This window comes from Mirounga angustirostris, unplaced genomic scaffold (genome assembly GCF_029215605.1).
Source record: "Mirounga angustirostris isolate CCGP_5_RB_7025 unplaced genomic scaffold, mMirAng1.0.hap1 SCAF_15, whole genome shotgun sequence".
NCBI lineage: Eukaryota > Metazoa > Chordata > Mammalia > Carnivora > Phocidae > Mirounga > Mirounga angustirostris.
In genome coordinates, this window is record NW_026991723.1 from 65,295,149 (window position 1) to 65,308,006 (window position 12,858).

The 12,858-nt window shown below is 33.4% G+C and overlaps 1 pseudogene; it reads right to left on the minus strand.

Annotated features, from left to right (window-relative positions):
* Nucleotides 1-9,753: 9,753 nt before the first annotated feature.
* Nucleotides 9,754-9,871, minus strand: LOC123850361 (U2 spliceosomal RNA; annotated as a pseudogene).
* Between the last annotated feature and the right edge of the window lie 2,987 nt (nucleotides 9,872-12,858).

Genomic DNA, 12,858 nt, shown 5'->3' on the forward strand with positions numbered 1-12,858 from the left:
ATACATGCTGAAATGACATCAATGCAGTAAAGATGGTTGTTGTTACAAGTGTAATAAAACACAAGGGCCTTAGTGCACTGTGCCAGGTGACCTTAAAGGGAGACCAGATAGTAGTGACAACACGATGCCTACCCTGTCTTTCAACTTCATTAGCTTAATTTGGACATAAAGAGGAGTGAAGGCGTCTAAAGGGGAGAACTTGTTGACAGAAAGTCATGTGGGAAGCAATATTGCACAGTATTTAGTAGTGCAGGATTTAGAGTTAAATTTGGTTAAATTTGATTCTTAGCTCTCTTACTAGAAGGTAGTTTAGACAAGCCTCTTCCATAATGTGTGGGTAATAATGCCTCTCTCCAGAGGCATTCTACCTAGATTCTACCTATGGTAGAATGAGAATGTGCTTTGAAGGTTTATGGCTTAAAACTCAAGAGCTGTGCATTCTTCTTTCTGCAAAGCTCATAGTTGAAGCTGGGTTTGAACAATTCAATACTTCACGTTAAAATAAATTCCAAAAGGCACTGGTGTGAACTGGACATAGTTCAATTCCTCATCACTATTCCCTACAAAAATATGACATTTCTAATATAAAGTGCACAGATATTTTTATTTATATTATTTTTGAAACTGTAATCGTCACTAAAGTAAAAGAACTAGAACAGGAAAAAAGGCCTACCTTTGGTATTGTGCATGATGCTTTATTTTGCATCTTGCAGTGCACACTTTCCTTACTTCAGATGGCATTAACGTGGGAAGAAATGAGCTTTATAGCACATGCAAGACAAAAGGAAAGGCCATTTCATCCTGGATAGAAAAGAAATACTTGGCTCTTTCCACAGTTTGGCTATTGTGGATATTGCTGCTATAAACATCGGGGTGCACAATGTCCATTGACAGATGAATGAAGAAGATGTGGTATATATATACAATGGAATATTATGCAGCCATCAAAAGGAATGAGATCTTGCCATTTGCAATGACGTGGATGGAACTGGAGGGTGTTATGCTGAGCGAAATAAGTCAATCAGAGAAAGACATGTATCATATGATCTCACTGATATGAGGAATTCTTAATTGCAGGAAACAAACTGAGGGTTGCTGGAGTGGGGGTGGGGTGGGAGGGATGGGGTGGCTGGGTGATAGACATTGGGGAGGCTATGTGCTATGGTGAGTGCTGTGAATTGTGCAAGACTGTTAAGTCACAGATCTGTACCTCTGAAACAAATAATGCAATATATGTTAAGAAAAAAAAAAGAAGAAGAAAAGATAGAAGGAGGGGAAGAATGAAGGGGGGGAAATCGGAGGGGGAGATGAACGATGAGAGACGATGGACTCTGAAAAACAAACTGAGGGTTCTAGAGGGGAGGGGGGTGGGAGGATGGATTAGCCTGGTGATGGGTATTAAAGAGGGCACGTTCTGCATGGAGCACTGGGTGTTATGCACAAACAATGAATCATGGAACACTACATCAAAAACTAATGATGTAATGTATGGTGATTAACGTAACAATAAAAAATTTTTAAAAAAAGAAAAGAAATACTTGGAATTCAACAAAACCTCATGAGGAGATCTACCAGGGGACAGGTTAAAAAAATAAAGAGTAGAATAAAACCTGGTATTCTCAGAGTTATATTTGCAATGAAAACTCACACAAGATTACTCAGCTAAAAGAGTAAGTGAAGGCACATGAAAAAATACTCCACATCTCTTGTCATAAGGGAAATACAAATCAAAACCACAATGAGATACCACCTTACACCAGTGAGAATGGCTGGTGAGCACTAAAATTAACAAGACAGGGAACAACAAATGGTGGTGAGGATGTAGAGAAAGGGGAACCCTCTTACACTGTTGGTAAGAATGCAAGCTGGTATGGCCACTCTGAAAAACAATATGGAGGTTCCTCAAGAAGTTAAAAATAGAACTACCCTACAACCCAGCAATTGCACTACTGGATATTTACCCCAAAGACACAGACGTAGTGAAAAGAAGGGGCACATGCACCCCAATGTTCATAGCAGCAATGTCCACAATAGCCAAACCGTGGAAGGAGCCGAGATGTCCTTCAACAGATGAATGGAGAAATAAGATACGGTATGTGTATATATATATATACACACATATACACATACCTACAATGGAATATTACTCAGCCATCAGAAAGGATGAATACCTACCATTTACATCAATGTGGATGGAACTGGAGGGTATTATGCTAAGTGAAATAAGTCAATCAGAGAAAGACAATTATCATATGGTTTCACTCACATGTGAAATGTAAGAAATAGCACAGAGGATCATAGGGGAAGGGAGGGAAAACTGAATGGGAAGAAATCAGAGTGGAAGACAAACCATGAGACTCTTGACTCTGGGAAACAAACTGAGGGTTGTGGAAAGGGAGGTGGGTGGGGGATGGGGTAACTGGGTGACGGGCATTAAGGAGGGCACATGATGTGATGAGCACTGCGTGTTATACACAACTAATGAAACATTTAGTAGTACATCAAAAACTAATGATGTACTATTATATGTTGGCTAATTGAATTTAAATAAAATAAAAATAATAAAATTAAAATAAATAAAATTTTTAAAAAGTGAAAGTGAAACTTGAAAGATGCACAGGTAGAGAACTTCCAAGACTGCAACACCAGATGGAGCATTTTTCTGATCCAGAGAATATGCACTATGATTAGAAATCAGAGAAATATGAATTAGTGATAAAGATACTTAGACAAAGATGATTTTTAGTAGGATGAGCTGACTAAAAGGTCACTGTAACAATGAAGAAATAAAAAAAAAAAATCAATGTTCCATGTGTAAGTTAAAATTGGTTGCTAATTCCAAACAATGAAAAGCAGATTTCATTTGCTAGAATAATTTCCTTGGAATTTTAAAGATGGAAGTTGCCCTTAAAATATACAGCAGCTTTAATATTGAGATACAATATACTGGAATCATCATAAGCAAGCAGCGGGGATAATTAAAGTATGTACTGAGATACATTAAAGATGAAGTTCTCATACTTTAGGTCCTGAAAAAATTCTGACCGTTATCTTAATAAATTAATAAAATGGCATTAAAATCAGAGAAAGTTAATAAATATTATAAACATCATTTTTGTTACATGTACTCAATGTTCTAAGATGAAATTTTATCTACTATCCTAAATCTGTTCTATATAAACAGAAGGTAAGAAGTAGCATATAAATTGGTGAAAATACATATATATAATTGTACAGGAATAAGGAAAACATTAAATTTCAATGTATTGTTTAATAGTAATAATAAAGTTATAATTCATTGGAATAAACTTGAAAGTTACATTGAAATCAATCTAATTCTATTAATTTTTTTTTCAAAAGAACTGGCAAATTCAGAAGTGGAGAGAACATGAATTAAGAAGACAGGCAGATACAGGATCAAATGTGTTAACTATCAAATAAAGTAATATATAAAACAGAGTAAATATATCAGAATAAATATAGTATTTACCATATCATTTCCACCTTTGTTGTGCAAAATATTTAGAGGGTTTCCTTTTTTTTTTTAAATGAAAGAATGGGTAGTATTATTCAATTACTAAGCATGAGAAAGAGATATAAGCGATAGTCCTATTCCCACTTTCTAAAACGGGAAATTTAGAGGCACCTGGGTGGCTCAGTCAGTTGAACATCCAACTCTTGGTTTTGGCTTGGGTCATGATTTCAGGGTTGTGAGGTCAAGCCCCAGGTCAGCTCCATGCTCAGTGCAGAGTGGGCTTGAGATTCTGTCACTCCCCTTCTCCCTTCTCCTTTACCCCTTCCCTTACTTGCACTCACATGCGCTTGCACTCTCTCAAATAAATAAAATCTTAAAAAAAAGGGGGGGGGAATGTAAATAAAAGAACAACTGTAATTTAGCATGTAGAAATATGTAGCTCTAGTTTACCTACTCCTCCTGGACACCATACAAACCCTAGTAATATAAACACTGTTGTCCTTAACTTCATCTACATGTATGAAAATGTTTCCAAAAATGTATGCCTAGGGGTAAATTGCTACACCAGAGAATTTGTGCATCTTTATCTTTACTGAATATTGCCAAATTCTCATGAATATATTTTACCAATTTACCTCATATAAAATCTTCATCAATGTATATTAACAAATTATTAAAATTATTCTTCTCACAGCCTTTCTCAATTGAGGTTTCTTATCTGAGTCATAGGACACAGAAAATGGAGTGACAATCTTATCAATTCTCCCAAGGATGGAATATAACTAGTACTGTTCTAAATGAACTGGAAAGAAGTTAATTCATTACAAATGTTCAAGGCCTTAAGGGATTATATCTTAACACTCTCCTGAACTCTGATTGAAAAAGTTGTATCATCAGTGGTAAATGATAAAATGATATCCTATTGAAGAACTAATTTGCATTTTGCTCATTAGAAATGAGTTCCACTCCCTCAATTCCTACATATGCCAAGTTTTCAATTAGGCTAAACACTACCTACCTTAAATACCAAATAATATTTCTTTCACCATCAACCTACTCCAACTTAACCTGTTCTTTTTTGTCATTATACTCCTCCATATAGATTCCCATATGCATCTCTATTTCAAATGTATTTCAAAATGCATTTTCCCTAATTCTACTAAATCGATTTTTTCAGATTTCAGTATACCTGAATTAACAATGTCTCTTAAAATTAACTTGCAATATAAAAATTTTATGTTTTCAGAGGATAAATATAACTAAATAGATGTTATGTCTCACTAATTAGAAAACCGAGGAAATATAGGACAATAAAACACATGAATACTTACTTTATATAAAGCAATCATTTCAGTTAATCTAAATAAGTATACTTATATGGTTCATAATTAATTTAAATAATTAAATAAGTATACTTATATGATTGTTGGCATATATATACACTCTATATATATATTGAAAGATTTCAATCATCTATATATAAAGAGAGAGATCTGTATTTTAAGGCAAAAAAGAATAGTTATTGAATCTTGGAATAAGCATGTCTTTGTAATTCTACTTGCAGACTTTAATATTTAAAAAAATAGACATAATTTTAAGAATTCTTTATGCCAAAAAATCATTAACAAAATTAATAAAAATGCAGTATGAGAAATAGTTTCATACTACAGGATAAATGAAGTGTTAATTCCCTTAATAGTTCTTGTATTCTTAAAAAACAAGTAGAAAAAGGCCCAGATGAGGACAAAGGTAGAGGGCAGCCATCTACAAGCTGGGACGATAGCTCCCACCAGAATTCAAACTTGTTGGCATCTTTGTTATGAACTTCTAGCCTCCAGAACCATGAAAAAAATCAATGTCTGTTATTTAAGCCCCCCGTCTGTGGTGTTTTGTTTTGGCAGCCTGAGCTGAGTAACACACTTATAGACACTTTAAATGTACTGGATAAATCATTTTCATTGTTATTTTTTTTTTAATCACTGAATTCAAAATAATGGAATGTTTACTAACCCTAATTAGTAGTAGCCAATAGTGTAAAAATCAACATGAGGGGGTGCCTGGGTGGCTCAGTCCGTTAAGCATCCAACTCTTGATCTCAGCTCAGGTCATGATCTCAGGGTCCTGAGACTGAGCCCCGAGTTGGCCCCTGTGCTCAGCGGGGAGGCTGCTTGGGATTCTCTCACCCTCTCCCGCTACCCCTACCCCCACTCTCTTTCAAATAAATAAATAAATCTTTTAAAAAAATAAAGATAACATGAAGATGGCTGCTAAAATCATATTATCATTGTTCTGAAAGTTATGTTAAAAACAGTTTTAAAAAGTTAAGAAAAACAAATAAAATGTATTCTTCAAAGACCAATAATATTTTACATACGATTTTCACTTAAAAAAAGAGGAACTATCTATAGTAAAACTAATGAACTAGTTTTGTAATGCAGTTAGTTAAAAATTATATATTGAGAAACTTACTGTTTTCTAAGCAAATAACAGAAATATAAAGGAAAAAAGTTCAGAGATAAACATTTTAAAATAATTCAAAATAAAATTAACAAACCTACAGGGAATTTAGGAGGAAACCTCAAATTTTTAACAAAGTACCTAAAAAAACTTTGAATAAATGAAGAAAACACAAAGGTTTCCTCTAGTTTTACAGGTTTTTTTTTTTTTTCCTAATTTCTCTACTTAAATTGTGCGCATGTGTGTGCGCATGGGTAAATTACTCAAACACTTCATTAAATTACTAACAGTAGTTTATACTCCTTGAATATATTTGGGGCAATTGAAAAATTTTCTTTTCCAAACTTTTAACATTCAAAATGTATGAATGCTTACAAGTACAATGCTGACTTAAATTCACCAATAACCTGTAAAAATGTGGAAAACACACAGCTGCTCTGCAAAGTATCAAGCTTGCATTACACATTTTCCAGTGATTCTGAACAACTTACTCAAGAAAACATTGCTTTTTCCTGCTTTGAGTATACACTTTCTCAAGGCAAAGAACATATTTTAAAATGTATGGTATGCTATACAATATGTTGTATATATATAAACATACAGTTGGTTATAGATTGATTTAGGTTGACAATTGGCAATTTAATGGATCATTTTTCAGAGAGCCCAGTTAAACACTCCTTTAGCAATTTAGTAGCATCCAGAGATAGGATACTTTTTTTCCCCACTCTTTTTTCTAATGCAACTTCTACCTCACTTTTTGACTCAGATACTTTTATGCCAGTTTCTGGTATGAGTGACCATATGGCATCTCCTGAATTGAAACACTTCATGAAGTTATAACACTAATATTTTAAAAGGTCATCTTATAAAAATGTGACTTAATTTCACCATTTCCTGCAATTGTAGATACTTTTACTTATAGTATATTGAAAAATATCCTTTGAAATATAGCAATTTCAATACCATGATGGACATGTTTTAATAAAAGTGAATGACAGAACTGGACACATATTGTTAATAAAATAAATCAGTCAAAAATGTCTAATAGCAATTAGACTTTATTTTAAATTTATGTAAGTGAATGACCTTACAATGTGTGTATGGTATTGTCCTTACACAACATACCTCATAATTCTCTGGTATAATATTTATGTAATATTTCATATATCATGTTATTCTGGGTAAGGTAATTTGTTTTTATTTGAATCCTTCCTCAGTGATAATACATTTTCTCTCTAACTCTCTCTCTCTTTCTCCCTCTTCCTCCTCCTATATACATTTATAAACTATCTCCCATTTACACAAATTTCCTTGAGGTCAAAGATTACTCCATTTTCTAACTCCAGTTCACAGCACAATGTGCCATGTTAATATAAAGTAATCAGTAAATATTTGTTGAGTTCAACTGTACTCCATTTATTTAGAATTGATGTTGTGGTATAGATATTTGGAGCTTGAGATTAAACTTAATTCATCATATCTGGAAGGTTAATAAGAGATAAACAGTATACATTTCTTCTGGCTCAATTTTTGCAACTCACATATTAACCTTAGAAAAGGGAGAGGAACCATGAATAAAAACCATAAGAATGTATGATATGAGTTTATTTTGCCATACTCTAAATTCAATGTAACAAAATTAGAATACAGTGGAATACAGTAGAAAGTGGAATATTCTATTCCACCTTGCAATGACTTGGACAACTTGATATGTAGCTACTCAGTAAATGCTGTTGAAGGGATAATAAATTAAAAAAAAAAAACTTCTGAGAATGTAGGTTTGGATTACTGAATAATTGGACTTGCATATGGGAAAGGAGAGATGCCACTGTTAAATGAAGCATCCTAGGAGGCAAGGCCTATGAGGATAAAAATACATTAGATTTGAAGTGTAGAAATCAGCAAATGACTGGCCAGTTATATATATCAAAAGGTCAATCTCCATTTTACAATAATAATATGTTTCTTATAGTCTTACCAATGTAATTGTTTCTTTCTAGTCATCAAAATTTATTATGGTATATTTTATAGACATATACATTTTTAAATTTTTTAAATTCTATGCTTTTATTTATTTTTTATTTAAATTCAATTAGCCAACATATAGTACATTATTAGTTTCAGATATAGTGTTCAATAATTCGTCAGTTGCTTATAACACCCACTATGCTCTACCTTTTTAAATCTCCTTTTGAATTTTCATATTTTGATTTACAATTATCAATAGATTTTATATCTATTGGGCAATATGTATTCTTTTTTATTGTGGAAAAATGCATAACAAAATTTACCACTTAAACCATTTTTAAATGCAACGTACAACAGTGCTAACTATATGCAGATTGTTGGGCAACAGATCTGTAACATGTTTTCATATTGTAAAACAAATTTTCTACCCATTGAACAGTCACTTCTCTTTACCCCTCTTTCCAGCCCCTGGCAAACACCATTCTACTTTCTGTTTCTAAGAGTTTGACTACTTTAGATACCTCAGATAAAGGAAATCATGCAATATTTTTTTTTTTACTGTCTTTATTTCACTTAGCATAATGGCCTCTAGATTCATCCATGTTGTAGCATATGAGAGGATGAACTCCTTTTTAAAAGCTGAACAATATTCCATTATAAGTATATGCCACATTTTCTGTATATATTCATCCATTGATGGGCATTTAGGTTACTTCCACATCTTGGCTATTGTGAATAATGTTGCAAGGAATATCAGAGCAGATAGCTCTTAGAAATAGTGATTTCACTTCCTTCAATTAAATATCCAGAAGTGGGGTTGCTGGATTAAATGGTAATTGTATTATTAACTTTTTGAGGAACTACTTTTTATATAGTTTTTCTTTTTCTTTTTTTTTTTTTAAGATTTATTTATTTATTTGAGAGAGAGAGCAAGAGAGCATAGCAGGGGGAGCAGCAGAGGGAGATGGAGAAGCAGGCTCCCTGCTGAGCAGGGATCCTGATGTGGGGCTCAATCTCAGGACCCTAAGATCATGACCTGAGCTGAAGGCAGATGCTTAACTGACTGAGCCACCCACGTGCCCCTACAGTTTTTCACAGAAGATGCACCATTTTACATCCCCATCAATAGTGAATAAGGGTTCCAATTTCTCAGCATCCTCTCCAAAACTTATTTTCTGTTTTGTTTTGTTTTGTTTTGATAGTGACCATCCTAAGAGGTGTGAGGAGATTCTCATTTGTGGTTTTGATTTGCATTTCCTAGTGATATGCAACATCTTTTCTTATGTTTTTTGATCATTTGTATATATTCACTGGAAAAATGTCTACTCAAACCCTGGGCCATTTTTTAAAAGTCAGTCATTTAGTTTTTTTGGTTGTTGCTACCGGGTTGTAGGAATTTTCTATATTTTGGATCTTTACCCCTTATGTATGGTTTTCAAATGTCTTCTCGCCTCCCAAAGGTTGCATTTTTACTCTGTTGATTATTTCCTTTGCCATGCAGAAGTTTTAGTTTTATATAGTCCCTTTTTTTTTATTTTTGCTTTTGTTGCCTGTGATTTTGATGTCATATACTCAAGAAATCATTGCTAAATCCAACGTCATGAAACTTTCCCCTATATTTTCTCTTTGGAGTTTTATACTTTTGGGTCTCATATGATTAGGTCTTTAATCCATTTTGAGTTAGCTTTTTGTTTGGAATCATTGGTAGTCCCATATTTCTGGCTCTGAATATCACTCTACCATTATAACATGGGATGGAGATCTTTCTTTCCCATTATAATCCACGGCAACCAACTGATGTAACACCAAATATTATGTTTTGTTACTATTCTATTCTATTTGTTTTCCTTTTGATAGATTTGTACTTTCCTTTTTCTTTTTTAAAATTTAGATCTGCTTCATTCCAAAGCACTGTTAAACTGATAAGAACACATACTACACTTGATCTTAGCCAAAAGGCTGAGAAGCGATTCCAAAGCACTGTTAGATTTACCATTATATTTTATTCTTCATGTTTCTATTTTAGGAAATTTGTAACCAAGGTTCTCAAGAGATACCATTTCCTTGCACACCTATAGTGATTAGCTGTTTCAGCCTTTATGTGAGTATAAAATTTAGATCTCTAAGAGTAAACTGTGATCCATTGAAAGGGGTTATTTTAAGTTATTAAATTTTTTTACCTAAGTAATATTTAGAAACTCCAATCACTTTTCCTTAACCATTAGCCATGAAAGGTTTTTTATTTTTCTTTTGCTTTAAAGTCTCACGAGTAGAGACTGCCTCTGCCTTAGGAATGGCTGAAAAAGGTTCATCCACTGTGATGCTCTGAAGACATACCTGTTCTCTTCTTCTAAGGACCAAAGTGATTCTTGCTTATAGTAGGAATGACTGACATTGAAAATTATAGCTTTTATTCTTAGGGTAAGTAAATTTTTGAGATCCCTCTCTCTTCTCTCTCTCTCCCTCCCAGATAGATAGACAGACAGACAGACAGACAATGTATTACAATGTAGGCATACAAACTCTAAATGTGTGTGTGTGTGTGTGTACACTTATAAAGTAATACAAATGCATAATTTCTCAGGACAAAAATTAAGATATTAAAAGAATACCAGGCAGCCACCTCATGCTTTCCATCCTTCTCTTTTGTAACTTATAAGTGATCTCTGGAGAAACTGAATGGCATAGGACTTGTGTACTATGACTTTCAAAACCATCTCCTTTTGCAGGTAACTCAGAGATTGCAGTAAAGATTGCTCCAGGTTTTCTAGCAATTTCTGTTTCATATTTATGCAGTCATAGGAACTCATCTGTTTTGATGATACTGATTCCATTTAGGACAAATCTAAACTCAGAAATAAATCATTCTTACACAAAGCTAACTTTGGATATATACAAGCTGAAGGAGATCTAATCAACAAACCCACTGAACCATGAGAAATTTAAGTCTGACACAAAGCAAGCAGAGATGAACATATTATTGTAGGGCTGAGTCATTATTGAAATATTAAAGTTTTTATGAGTATGATTACCAAGCCTCTGAGAAAACACTGTTTTGCTATTTCTCAAAAGATGCACATATCCTCAGTCAGCAGTTCATCATTCAATAATCACCCTGGACCATGGTTCATAAATCTAAAACCAAGTCATCAATACTATCCCATAAAACACCAGTGACATTTTCCCTCTATCAGTTTTAGGGAGAAACAAAATATTTCCCAGATAACTAAACCCTTTATGTTATGACTATGATTTCCTAGTCTCTTCAGGTAGAAACCTATATTCTACACTTTACCTATTGGCATTCTTCTTAAACTCCTAAGTGCTTCATTTCAGTTAGCCAAAAAATAACTTCCTATCCTTCAGTGGAAAACACTTTCCTCTGATGAATTCATTTCGTCTAGCTAAATTCAAAGTAGTAAATATTTGTCTCTTTTCACCTGTTTGCTGGAGCAACTCAGAGAATGAGGTATGTTATGATAACCTGTCAAGACTCATTGTCTAAATTGTTCTGGTAGTTTTGAGGATGACATGCAAGAACTCTGACAAGGTATTTCATTCATTTTGTCACTTTTGTTAATAACACTTTGTTGACTACTGATATCTAAATTACACCTATCATTGCTCCATTATCAAGAAATAATGTCTGCATCCTCAGTTTGTTTCTCAGAGTCCATCGTCTCTCATGGTTCATCTCCCCCTCCAATTCCCCCCTTCATTTTTTCCTTCCTACTATCTTCTTCTTCTTTCTTTCTTTCTTTTTTTAACATATAATGTATTATTTGTTTCAGAGGTACAGGTCTAAGAGGGCACATATTGAATGGAGCACTGGGTGTTATATGCAAACAATGAATCATGGAACACTACATCAAAAACTAATGATGTAATGTATGGTGATTAACATAACATAATAAAATAAAATTAAAAAAAGAGATAATGTCTGCAAAAGAATAGATATTCCTAGATATCTAGGAATGCCTGCAATAAAGGGAGAATGACATCTCCTTCCCCAAATGCAAAATTCTCAATTACTGGATGTACTGGAAATATCCTAAAAACTAGAAACAGGAGATTTGCAATAGTTTGAAGGCAATGATGAATAAAACAAAACTGCATCTTACTTGTTCAGATCATTCAATAGACTTTTTACACTAGTGTTACAATATATTGTCATTGTCCACTCTCTTATATATCACCCCCAAAACCCCTAACTGTAAGATATGGAGGGCAGGGATAATAGCTCATCCTCTCTTGAATTTGCAGAAATTGGTAAGACACTAATACCTAAACCATGGTCATTAAATAATAGTGTAATACATCCATATTGGTGTGATAAATGTATTTTCCTTTTCTTCCTCTTTTCATATCATACTTAAGGTTATGTAAAACATTCTTCCTGTCATTCCAGGAATGACTCACTCTCTGTTGTTTCAGCCTAAGAAATTAAAACGTAAGCATTTTTAGCTATTTTGTCAGGTGATCTTCTTTGGACAAGCAGGGAAGTGCTTTTTTTTTTCCTTGTGTTCTTTTGTATAAGCGTGTGTGTGCGCATGCGTGTGTGTTGTTCTTGTTTTTATTTGTTTGTTGTAAGAAGGCTTAACATTGGACCTATCTTCTTGACATATTTTTAAGTTCACAACAGGGTGCTGTCAACTTTATGTACTATGCTGTATGGCAGATCTCTGGAACTTATTCATTTTGTGTAATAGAACTTTTATACCCACTGAAAAAGCAATTCTTATGAACCATGTTTAACATTTTACTTCCAAAATGCCCAACAAAATAATCCTTGAACATTTATTATATATCAAGCACTAGCTATGGACACTCTTTATATAAAATTATATTTAATTCCCACAACAGCCAAAAGCAGTATTTATAATTAACAATTATTTAAAGTTATGATCACAGGTGTAATAAAGTTTTAAATTCTAGAGCTGTGCAAAAATAACTCAGAT